General features: G+C 54.7%; 3 non-coding genes across 3 annotated transcripts; all 3 read left to right on the top strand.

Moving 5' to 3' along the window:
- The first annotated feature begins 1,877 nt into the window (after window positions 1–1,877).
- LOC148806046 (U2 spliceosomal RNA) lies at window positions 1,878–2,068 on the top strand. The gene has a single exon (XR_016089798.1). It is a non-coding gene; the product is annotated as a U2 spliceosomal RNA (small nuclear RNA).
- Window positions 2,069–8,437: 6,369 nt separating this feature from the next.
- LOC148806045 (U2 spliceosomal RNA) lies at window positions 8,438–8,627 on the top strand. Its single transcript, XR_016089784.1, has one exon. It is a non-coding gene; the product is annotated as a U2 spliceosomal RNA (small nuclear RNA).
- Window positions 8,628–9,412: 785 nt separating this feature from the next.
- On the top strand, window positions 9,413–9,603 carry LOC148806044 (U2 spliceosomal RNA). Its single transcript, XR_016089744.1, has one exon. It is a non-coding gene; the product is annotated as a U2 spliceosomal RNA (small nuclear RNA).
- The last annotated feature ends 2,690 nt before the right edge of the window (window positions 9,604–12,293 follow it).

Genomic DNA, 12,293 nt, shown 5'->3' with positions numbered 1-12,293 from the left:
TGGATCAAGGTTTTGTATAACAATGTCATCTCAAGGGTATGCATTAATGGTAAGCTAGGCATGGGTATTCCAGTCAGGTGCGGGGTGAGGCAAGGATGCCCTCTGTCCCCCTTATTGTACGTGCTCTACATAGAACCCTTTCTACATCTGATTCGAGGTGATCCCCGGGTGGAAGGGGTGGTGGTCCCGGGGAGTGGGGGAGCACAGGCAAAAATAGCTGCCTATGCGGACGATATTTCGTTGTTTCTTACCACTGACAGCAGTCTTTCACAAGTACTACAGATAGTAGAGAGTCAGACCAGAGGGACAGGTGCTTTTTTGAACACGTCAAAATGTACTGTTAAATATTTTGGCAAGTGGAAAGAACGACAAGATGTGGCGGGTGGTCTTACCTTGGTGACGGGGCCGGTGAAGATTTTGGGAGTTCTCTACCATACACAGGACTCGGCCAGGATCAATTGGGACCTGAGGATGGGGAAGGTTAAGCAAAAGATGGGCCTGTGGTTGAATAGGTCGCTGACATACACGGGGAAAGTGCTAGTTTTAAAGGTGGACGTACTGCCACTGCTGCTTCACTTGGCCTGCGTGTTCCCCCTGCCTGCTCGGCTCCGCCGAGACCTGGTGAGGGCGGTCTTCCACTTCGTTTGGAGTGGAACGCATGAGTATATAAGGAGGGCGGACATGTGCAGGCCAGTGGAGGGGGGTGGTAGGGCTGTTCCGGACTTCCCGTTGAAGTTAGACACTATTTTCATTGCAAATCTGTGTAAAACCCTATACGAAGACCCGGATCACCTCTGTGTTTGTTTTATTCGTTTGTGGTTCGCAGCTACGATGAAACACCTGGTAGTGTGGACGAACACAACGCCGAAGGCACAAAAGCTGCCTTGGCATTATAGGCATGCTGTGGTGTGGCTCCAGAAACATCCGGAGTTCAGGAAGGGCTTGGGTTCAACGGACCATAGGCAAATGTATAGGGTTATTATGGAGAAGGGGGAACCTGCGGTCGTGGGGGTGTCGGAGGAGGAGTGGAGGCAGATCCAGCCGGTGGGTCTAGAACACAGACTCAAGGACCTCAACTGGCGGTTGCTCTGGAACAGGTTGCCCGTGAGGGACACGCTCCACAGGCATGGATTGTCCAGGCAGGACAAGTGCCCGCATCCCGACTGTTCTGAGGTGGAGACCCTACTACATGTATTCTGGGGTTGTGTTTTCGCCCAAAGGGTGTGGGGTCACTGCGAGGAGCTCTTGCAGAAAGTCGCCCTTGATTTTGTTTTAACGAGCCGGGTGGTGATTCGAGGAATAAAGGGAGCGAGGAAATGGAACAAAGAATTTTTGTTATGGTTTATACTAAGTTTAGTTAAGTTTTATATATGGGCAGCTAGGAAGGAGCTGGTGGAGCACGGCGGTAGTGTTACAGCCGTGTCGGTAATTTGTAAAGTCAAAAACGATGTCAGCAGACGTGTCCGGTGGGACATCCTGAGGTGGGGTTTTGCAGCGGCAAAAGAAAGGTGGAAGGGGTTAATTTCTTTGGGGTGTTGAATTGTTTTTCTGTGTATGGTTTTGTTTCTGTATTTCTTGGTTTTATAATAATAATGGAAATGTTGGGGATGGAGGAGGGATTAATTTTGCATACTGGGCGGGATTATGGTAATGTAAGGAATTTGTGTAAATATTTTCGGTGACTGTGTTTTGGAGGGTTTCTGTTTGAACTCATATGAATATTGTCTTATTTATACTTTGTGGCTTTCTGATTTTTGATCTTGACTGTGGAGTGTAATATCATATGGGGTGTTGCTATTGTTCCAAGGGGGGGCTGATTTGTTCTTTTTGTTTGAATGGTGGAAATGTTGTTGTTGTCTTACCTTGGTGTGTTGTAGTTTGTTATTTTTGTAATAAAAACATAAAAAAAAAAAAATCTGTTCTTATCAGTTTAATATCTGATACGTCCCCCATCGGGGGACCACATATTAAACGGATTTTTGGAACAGGGAGCTGGATCAGGAGCTTGCTCCGTCCTCTCCACGCATCGGCCCGGTATTGCAGCGCCTCCGGGAACGGTGCACTACCTTCTCTCAGCGGTGAAAAGACAGACGTAGCTAGCAAGCAAGCGAGGTGGACCGGAGCTCCTTCCTCTCCGGTCTCGTCTCTCGTCCATCTGTGCGTCTCTGTGTCTCTCTCTCTCCCCCTCCCCGTTCCCGTGCTCCCTCCGTGCACTTTCCCGCGCCTCGACTCTCTCGGCAAGCAGGCCGGCCCCCTTTTCGGCTCCCGTGCGTTTTCCCTCCAAAAAACTTAGTTTTTTCCTCCTTTTTCCAGGGAGGCAGGCGTGGCTTGTGTGTGTGTGTGTGTGTGTGTGTGTGTGTGTGTGTGTGTGTGTGTGTGTCCCCGTCCTTGCAGGCGGGCCCCTTTCGACAGCCGGCCGTTTTCCCTCCAAAAAACTTAGTATATACACCTTTTCTTTCTTTTTTTCGGCAGGCAGGCAGGTGTGTGTGTGTCCCCGTCCCTCCCGAGAGAGCGCTGCCCCTTGCCTCTGCCCGCAGGTGCCGACGGTCCGCTTTCGCTTGCAGCTCACTCGGCACGGCTGCTGCTGGTGGGAGGGGCCTAAGCTAAGGAGGCCGGCCGGCTGGCGCCCCCCGCGGCTGCGGTCGTTGTCGGGCCGTTGACAGGAGATCAAAGAGCAGGGCCCCCGCCCGGGACTGGCGGGCAGGCAGGCGAGCAAGCAGGCAGGCAAGAGAGGGGGAGAGCGGAGTCCGGGCGGCCGGCAGCCGCGTGCGGACCGGGCTCCAGAGGCGTCGGCCTGCGCCGCTGCGCGCCAGCCGGACGCCCGCGCGCCCGCCCAAGGCCGGCGTCGGGCATCGCTTCTCGGCCTTTTGGCCAAGTTCCGACGATACGTGGCATGACCGCGGTCCGAGGACTTGTCAAAAGGTGAAGACGACGAAGGCGAGGAGGAGAAGGAGAAGACGACGAACGGCGGAACCAGACCAGACCAGACGGGCGGATCCTTACCACCAGAAGACCGGAGCAGACGTCCACCAAAGGTCACCACGGGTAGTCGCCCTGGGTTGAGCCCAGGGGGCGAAGTGGGGCCTCCAAGATGACGGCGGTCGGCGGTGGTGAGCGGGCCCGCGGTCCGGCGGCTGTGCACCCTCTGTCCCGTGAGGGGCTGATGCGGTGCACAGTGCGCTTTGTGGTGAAGGATGCGGAGAGGAAGAAGGACTGGATGAACCGTGAGCGGTTTGAACGAGTGGTCCTGATGAAGGCTTTGGGGATCGAGTTGAAGGACATCGATTGTTTGCAAGACTTCCCGGTTCGAGGGATTTACGACCTGTCTCTCGCGAGCGACGAACTTTGTGAGAAGGCTTGGGAGAGAGTGTGCGAGGGAAAGGAGGTGGCTCCACTTAATGAGTTCCTGATAGAGCCGTTGTTCGCCAGGGAACTCAGGACTTTGACAATTCATTTGTTTAACCACCGGGTACCAGAAAGGGACATAATTACCTTTTTATCCAGGTTCGTGGATGTCCAGGGAGAAGGCCAGAAAGATTTAGACGTCCTCAGAGTGTGGACTGGTAAGAGGCGCTATACGGTGAGGCTGAGACCTAAGCCGTCTGAGGGCGAGGGTGTGGTTCACCCCCCGGCTTATTTTTCAATAGGGCCTAATAGGGGTTACCTCTTTTACCCGGGCCAACCTGTGACATGTAAGAAATGTTTTCAGAGAGGACATGTGGCTATGAACTGTCCCGGTGGTGTGTGTCGAAAGTGTAAGGCCACAACTCATGACACAAAGGATTGCACCAAGGTTTTGACATGTGACCTATGTGGGGCAGAAGGCCATGTTTACAGGGTCTGTCCGAGGAAGAGCCGGAGTTTTGCAGATGTGGTGCGGACCTCGGCGGAGGGCTCGAGGGGAGACGAGACCAGACCACCGCAGAAGGCTGCGACCACCCAGAGGCCTTGTGCAGACGTAAGAGAGGACAGAGGCGATAGACCAGAGGAGCCAGCAACGGCGACCGAGGTACCTGAAGAGGCGCGTCCGGGGACCTCATCATGGGCCGAACAGGTGGAGGAGGCAGAATCGGGGTCGCCGGAGTGGTCCATCCAGCCGAGCAGGGCCACAAAGAGGAAGTCGGCGGCTGAAAAGAGAAGAATGAGGTCTGACGTGTGCTTATTTGAGACGGTGACCAATCGTTTCCAGGTCCTAGATTCCGAGGAGGACTCGGAAACCAGCGACGTCGAGGTCCAGAAGGTAGAAGATGGAGAGAGTGGACAGAGAAGGCCGAGACGTAAAAAGGCGATTGCTGTAAAGAGGGCGAGGGGGGAGGGTAAGAAAGGGGGTAGGAAGGAGGAAGGGGTGGAGGAGGGTGTAGAGGGGGAAGGGGAAGGGGAAGGGGGCAGGGAAGGGGGGGGTGGGGAGGAAGGGGAACAGAGGGAGGGGGGTGAAGAGCTGGGTAAGGAGGCTGACCCCTTGGAAGCCTCAGCCGCGGTTAGTACGCTCGATGACCCCATACCCCCGGGCCAAGGGGACATAGTGGTGGAACAGGAAGTTTCTGTTTCGGAGACCTCAGAACAGTCCGGGAAAGACGGCGGTACCCACCTTCTGACCTCCGATGATCCTGGGGTAAGTCCATCATCCCTGGGGGAGGGGTCCCCGCAGGTTCCAAGTGGGATGGAGAATGTCCTTAGCCCTATCGGAATACAAAGTGACTTTAGTTTGGGAGACGGATTACAGCTGCGGACTCCTTTTGATCCAACATGAGTCGCACAGTATGTACGGTTAACGCCAGAGGGCTTAAAAATCATGTTAAGCGGATTGGCGTCTTTAAATATTTAGAAGCGCGCCAATTCGGCTTTTGTTTCCTGCAGGAGGTACATTTAGGCACGAGAGGTGATATTGCCACCTTTAAGAGAGATTGGGTTAAAGGGGAGTCTTGGTGGAGCGTAGGGGGAGTGCACTCGTCTGGAATTGGGATCCTTTGTGGAACCCCGAATTTCACGGCTAACGATGTCAATATCATAGTCCCGGGAAGGCTTATGGTCGTAGATGGTGTATGGGACGGACTGCAGGTCCGTCTGATAGCTGTCTACGGGCCTGCCGAAAGGCGGCTCCAGGCGGCGTTTTTAAGAGATCTTGAGCCACATCTGTTTACTAATAGGGTGGTGGTGATGGGAGGGGATTTTAATATGGATGTGTGTGACGTGAGTGGTGCGAGTGTGGGTAGTTTTAAGGAATTAATATCACGGTTTTATTTAAAGGACGGTCATAAAGATCTTAGTCAGAGAGGGAGAATGCACACATGGAGTAACGGAAGGGGTGTTTTTAGAAGACTGGATTATATCTTCACCACCCTGCGTGGGTTGACACAGGCGGTACAGGTTACCCCGGTTTGGTTTTCAGATCATCTGTTGCTGTCGGTTGATCTGATACCAGATGGTATGGACCCTAAATCAAATTACTGGAAGCTGAACACGAAAGTGTTATTGGAAGCCGATTATCAGAGCATGATAGTTGCGCTTTTGGAACGCTTCCAGTTACAGAGGGGGAGGTACCCGACAGCGGTTCTTTGGTGGGAGGCCTGTAAAAGGGCTATCTCCAAAGCTTCTATTTCCTACTGTTGCCAAAAGAAAGTAGCAGAGAGAAGAGAGCTTGAGAGATTGCAGCAGGAACTTGAAGATCTGTATGTGGCTTCCAACCAGGGCGGTGCTTTTGATATGGCAAAAGTTTCAGAGCTCAAGCTCAGGCTGAAAGAACTTTGGTTAGAGCAAGCGAAGGATTTTTTGTTTAGGCTTAAGGGCACCCTGATGGAGGGCGAGGAGAAGTGCTCAGCTCAGTTCTTCGGCTCGGTCCGAGCCAGACAGAAGAAGACTCTCTTTGAGGGTCTGAGGAGAGAAGATGGGTCCATTGTCAGAGATATAGAAGGCATGGTGAGGTGTGCAACTAATTTTTACAGGTTTTTATTTTCAGAGAAACCAGTGGATGCGAGCTTGTGGGATGAGTGGTTGGTGGGTTTCGACAGGAAGACGGTTGGTGTGGAAGGTGTGTGTGGGGATCTAACATTGACGGAGATAGGAGAAGCCATTGGTGGCTTGCGAAAAGGTACTACCCCTGGGATTGACGGGCTTCCTACAGATTTTTATGTCACCTTCCGGGACTGGTTACTACCGGTGCTGTTGGAGGTCTATAATGAAGTCCTGAAGGAGGGAGAGTTAGGAAGAACGATGAGGACTGGTATCATGTCTCTGGTTTATAAGAAAGGGGATAAAGAAGATCTGGAGAACTGGAGGCCGATCCAATTACTCTGCACCGATTATAAGATCTTGGCCAGAGTATTGGGGAGACGGCTGAGGAAGGTGATGCCGGATCTGGTGAGTAGGGATCAAACCTGCAGTGTGGAGGGCAGAAACGTAAAGTGGAACCTGCAGTTGATCAGAGACGTGATAGAATGGGTGGAAGACAGGAACCTTGAGATGATGCTTGTGAACCTTGATCAGAACAAGGCTTTCGATCGGGTACATCACACTTTCCTTTGGGAGGTGATGGAAAGAGTGGGGTTGGACGAAGGCTTCATTAGATGGATCAAGGTTTTGTATAACAATGTCATCTCAAGGGTATGCATTAATGGTAAGCTAGGCATGGGTATTCCAGTCAGGTGCGGGGTGAGGCAAGGATGCCCTCTGTCCCCCTTATTGTACGTGCTCTACATAGAACCCTTTCTACATCTGATTCGAGGTGATCCCCGGGTGGAAGGGGTGGTGGTCCCGGGGAGTGGGGGAGCACAGGCAAAAATAGCTGCCTATGCGGACGATATTTCGTTGTTTCTTACCACTGACAGCAGTCTTTCACAAGTACTACAGATAGTAGAGAGTCAGACCAGAGGGACAGGTGCTTTTTTGAACACGTCAAAATGTACTGTTAAATATTTTGGCAAGTGGAAAGAACGACAAGATGTGGCGGGTGGTCTTACCTTGGTGACGGGGCCGGTGAAGATTTTGGGAGTTCTCTACCATACACAGGACTCGGCCAGGATCAATTGGGACCTGAGGATGGGGAAGGTTAAGCAAAAGATGGGCCTGTGGTTGAATAGGTCGCTGACATACACGGGGAAAGTGCTAGTTTTAAAGGTGGACGTACTGCCACTGCTGCTTCACTTGGCCTGCGTGTTCCCCCTGCCTGCTCGGCTCCGCCGAGACCTGGTGAGGGCGGTCTTCCACTTCGTTTGGAGTGGAACGCATGAGTATATAAGGAGGGCGGACATGTGCAGGCCAGTGGAGGGGGGTGGTAGGGCTGTTCCGGACTTCCCGTTGAAGTTAGACACTATTTTCATTGCAAATCTGTGTAAAACCCTATACGAAGACCCGGATCACCTCTGTGTTTGTTTTATTCGTTTGTGGTTCGCAGCTACGATGAAACACCTGGTAGTGTGGACGAACACAACGCCGAAGGCACAAAAGCTGCCTTGGCATTATAGGCATGCTGTGGTGTGGCTCCAGAAACATCCGGAGTTCAGGAAGGGCTTGGGTTCAACGGACCATAGGCAAATGTATAGGGTTATTATGGAGAAGGGGGAACCTGCGGTCGTGGGGGTGTCGGAGGAGGAGTGGAGGCAGATCCAGCCGGTGGGTCTAGAACACAGACTCAAGGACCTCAACTGGCGGTTGCTCTGGAACAGGTTGCCCGTGAGGGACACGCTCCACAGGCATGGATTGTCCAGGCAGGACAAGTGCCCGCATCCCGACTGTTCTGAGGTGGAGACCCTACTACATGTATTCTGGGGTTGTGTTTTCGCCCAAAGGGTGTGGGGTCACTGCGAGGAGCTCTTGCAGAAAGTCGCCCTTGATTTTGTTTTAACGAGCCGGGTGGTGATTCGAGGAATAAAGGGAGCGAGGAAATGGAACAAAGAATTTTTGTTATGGTTTATACTAAGTTTAGTTAAGTTTTATATATGGGCAGCTAGGAAGGAGCGGGTGGAGCACGGCGGTAGTGTTACAGCCGTGTCGGTAATTTGTAAAGTCAAAAACGATGTCAGCAGACGTGTCCGGTGGGACATCCTGAGGTGGGGTTTTGCAGCGGCAAAAGAAAGGTGGAAGGGGTTAATTTCTTTGGGGTGTTGAATTGTTTTTCTGTGTATGGTTTTGTTTCTGTATTTCTTGGTTTTATAATAATAATGGAAATGTTGGGGATGGAGGAGGGATTAATTTTGCATACTGGGCGGGATTATGGTAATGTAAGGAATTTGTGTAAATATTTTCGGTGACTGTGTTTTGGAGGGTTTCTGTTTGAACTCATATGAATATTGTCTTATTTATACTTTGTGGCTTTCTGATTTTTGATCTTGACTGTGGAGTGTAATATCATATGGGGTGTTGCTATTGTTCCAAGGGGGGGCTGATTTGTTCTTTTTGTTTGAATGGTGGAAATGTTGTTGTTGTCTTACCTTGGTGTGTTGTAGTTTGTTATTTTTGTAATAAAAACATAAAAAAAATCTGTTCTTATCAGTTTAATATCTGATACGTCCCCCATCGGGGGACCACATATTAAACGGATTTTTGGAACAGGGAGCTGGATCAGGAGCTTGCTCCGTCCTCTCCACGCATCGGCCCGGTATTGCAGCGCCTCCGGGAACGGTGCACTACCTTCTCTCAGCGGTGAAAAGACAGACGTAGCTAGCAAGCAAGCGAGGTGGACCGGAGCTCCTTCCTCTCCGGTCTCGTCTCTCGTCCATCTGTGCGTCTCTGTGTCTCTCTCTCTCCCCCTCCCCGTTCCCGTGCTCCCTCCGTGCACTTTCCCGCGCCTCGACTCTCTCGGCAAGCAGGCCGGCCCCCTTTTCGGCTCCCGTGCGTTTTCCCTCCAAAAAACTTAGTTTTTTCCTCCTTTTTCCAGGGAGGCAGGCGTGGCTTGTGTGTGTGTGTGTGTGTGTGTGTGTGTGTGTGTGTGTGTGTGTGTGTGTGTCCCCGTCCTTGCAGGCGGGCCCCTTTCGACAGCCGGCCGTTTTCCCTCCAAAAAACTTAGTATATACACCTTTTCTTTCTTTTTTTCGGCAGGCAGGCAGGTGTGTGTGTGTCCCCGTCCCTCCCGAGAGAGCGCTGCCCCTTGCCTCTGCCCGCAGGTGCCGACGGTCCGCTTTCGCTTGCAGCTCACTCGGCACGGCTGCTGCTGGTGGGAGGGGCCTAAGCTAAGGAGGCCGGCCGGCTGGCGCCCCCCGCGGCTGCGGTCGTTGTCGGGCCGTTGACAGGAGATCAAAGAGCAGGGCCCCCGCCCGGGACTGGCGGGCAGGCAGGCGAGCAAGCAGGCAGGCAAGAGAGGGGGAGAGCGGAGTCCGGGCGGCCGGCAGCCGCGTGCGGACCGGGCTCCAGAGGCGTCGGCCTGCGCCGCTGCGCGCCAGCCGGACGCCCGCGCGCCCGCCCAAGGCCGGCGTCGGGCATCGCTTCTCGGCCTTTTGGCTAAGATCAAGTGTAGTATCTGTTCTTATCAGTTTAATATCTGATACGTCCCCCATCGGGGGACCACATATTAAACGGATTTTTGGAACAGGGAGCTGGATCAGGAGCTTGCTCCGTCCTCTCCACGCATCGGCCCGGTATTGCAGCGCCTCCGGGAACGGTGCACTACCTTCTCTCAGCGGTGAAAAGACAGACGTAGCTAGCAAGCAAGCGAGGTGGACCGGAGCTCCTTCCTCTCCGGTCTCGTCTCTCGTCCATCTGTGCGTCTCTGTGTCTCTCTCTCTCCCCCTCCCCGTTCCCGTGCTCCCTCCGTGCACTTTCCCGCGCCTCGACTCTCTCGGCAAGCAGGCCGGCCCCCTTTTCGGCTCCCGTGCGTTTTCCCTCCAAAAAACTTAGTTTTTTCCTCCTTTTTCCAGGGAGGCAGGCGTGGCTTGTGTGTGTGTGTGTGTGTGTGTGTGTGTGTGTGTGTGTGTGTGTGTGTGTGTGTCCCCGTCCTTGCAGGCGGGCCCCTTTCGACAGCCGGCCGTTTTCCCTCCAAAAAACTTAGTATATACACCTTTTCTTTCTTTTTTTCGGCAGGCAGGCAGGTGTGTGTGTGTCCCCGTCCCTCCCGAGAGAGCGCTGCCCCTTGCCTCTGCCCGCAGGTGCCGACGGTCCGCTTTCGCTTGCAGCTCACTCGGCACGGCTGCTGCTGGTGGGAGGGGCCTAAGCTAAGGAGGCCGGCCGGCTGGCGCCCCCCGCGGCTGCGGTCGTTGTCGGGCCGTTGACAGGAGATCAAAGAGCAGGGCCCCCGCCCGGGACTGGCGGGCAGGCAGGCGAGCAAGCAGGCAGGCAAGAGAGGGGGAGAGCGGAGTCCGGGCGGCCGGCAGCCGCGTGCGGACCGGGCTCCAGAGGCGTCGGCCTGCGCCGCTGCGCGCCAGCCGGACGCCCGCGCGCCCGCCCAAGGCCGGCGTCGGGCATCGCTTCTCGGCCTTTTGGCTGCGATCTTGGTACGTGGCTTGACCGCGGCCAAGGGAACACCAGAAGACCGTGGAAGAGAACACCGGAGGAGAGACTGCCGGAGAGGACTGCGCTATTGGATTGCCTGGATTTTGGACCTCGGATTTCGTTTGGATTTCGTTTGGATTGCGTTTCGGATTGCGGTTGGATTTCGATTTGGATTGGACGTTTTTGGACCCCGGCTTTGGTGAGTAGGCTGCTTCGGCAGCCGAAAAGGCTGCGTTGCGATGGCTGCGGACCCTGGGGCAGCGAGGAAGGCGGAGGAGGGTCCCAACATTCGCAAGACCATCCGCTTCATTTGGAAGGCGGATGGGGAGATGCCGGGAAGGGATGCCTTCGAGGAAGAGGTACTGTTTGGTGTCTTGCATTTAGAAGTCACGGAGATTAAATGTTTACAGGGGAATCGGGTGCTACGGTTCATGGATCTTTCTTTTGTGACGGAAAAGGGGCATCACCATGCTACGGAGCAGGTAATTGCAGCCCAAAGGGATGGTAAGCTGGAGAACTATACGTGTGTGGGGTTGCAGAGTGATAACGAGAGGATGGTGATCCTCCACATGTTCGATCCCTTTATGCCGGACTGTGATGTCACCACCTTCCTCCGTCGCTATGTGGAGGTCCTGGAGCCACCGAAGCTCATTATAGATCGACGTCGGGTTTGGACGGGGAAGAGGCAATATCGCGTCGAGCTTCGGAAGGACCCCAGATCCCCGGGAGGATTCGCCCACCCGCCTGCCACCTTTGCAATCGGAACAGGTAGGGGGTACCTGTACTACGGGAATCAGCCGGTCTTTTGTCGTAAGTGTCGGGAGTATGGGCACCGGGAGGCCGATTGTAAGGTGACGGAATGCAGGAAGTGCAACAAGCGGGGCCACGAGACACGGTATTGCCCAATTAAAGAATGCTCGCTGTGTGGCGTCACTGGGCATTTGTACCGTGACTGCCGTCGCAGGAATGCCGATTTTAACAAGGATTTCTATGAAGGTGAAGGCCTGGCAGCAGGGGAGAGCGGGGCAGAGGACAGCGAAGCGGGAGACGGTGGAGAGGACGGCCAGGCTGAAGCCAGAGGAGCCCCTGGGAAAGGGGTGGAAGAGAACGAGTGGCAGACGGTGGGGAGGCCGAGGCGGAAGGGGAAAGGGAAGGCACGGAGACAGGAGACAGAGGACGACCCGCAGGAAGGACCATCGCGGGACGTTGCACCCGTTAGAGGGAGCTGGGCGGACATTGTGAAGGAAGGACCTGCCCGGGCAGAAGCTGGGACATCTGCAGCTCCAGAGCCGGCAGATGAGGAGGGGATGGCGTATCGGGCAGCCGTGACGATGGGACGATCCAGGAAACGGGCACAGGCTGGTAAGGGACAGACGGAATCGGAGGACAAGAAGAAGAAGAGGTCCGGGGGCCGCCGGCCGGAGGTGGTGGTGGACCAGGAGTTTGTGGAGGACCAGGAGGAGATGGAAGCGGAGGTTGAGCCGGAGCCGGTTCAGAGTGACCAGGAGCCAGAGAGCAGCGCAGGTACCCTCCCCCCGGGGCAGGGTGCCGGGAAAGTGGCTTGGAGTTCACTCCCGGCCCTACAAGCTACTGGGGATGAGGGGAGCCCGATGACGATCTACCAGGCCAGCACGCCCGGCCTTGTCCTGGACACCGGCCTTGATCCTGACCCCGGGCCTGATTTAGACCCTGGGCCTGTTTATGACACGAGCCTGAGACCCGACCCCGACCCCGACCCGAGCTTTTGCGTGGGCCCAGGCGTGAGCCCGGTCCCAGCGGTCACCCTTATGGGTGACTCGGACAGCGAGAGCTTGGGAAGCATAACAGGGGTGGAGCACCTGTCTAGCTCTAGCCCTGGTGGGGAAATGGAGAGT

The sequence above is a fragment of the Atractosteus spatula genome, unplaced genomic scaffold (genome assembly GCF_055471065.1).
Source record: "Atractosteus spatula isolate fAtrSpa1 unplaced genomic scaffold, fAtrSpa1.hap1 Scaffold_58, whole genome shotgun sequence".
NCBI lineage: Eukaryota > Metazoa > Chordata > Actinopteri > Semionotiformes > Lepisosteidae > Atractosteus > Atractosteus spatula.
The sequence above is the reverse complement of the archived record's forward strand: the minus strand, read 5'-3'. Positions and strand labels throughout refer to the sequence as shown.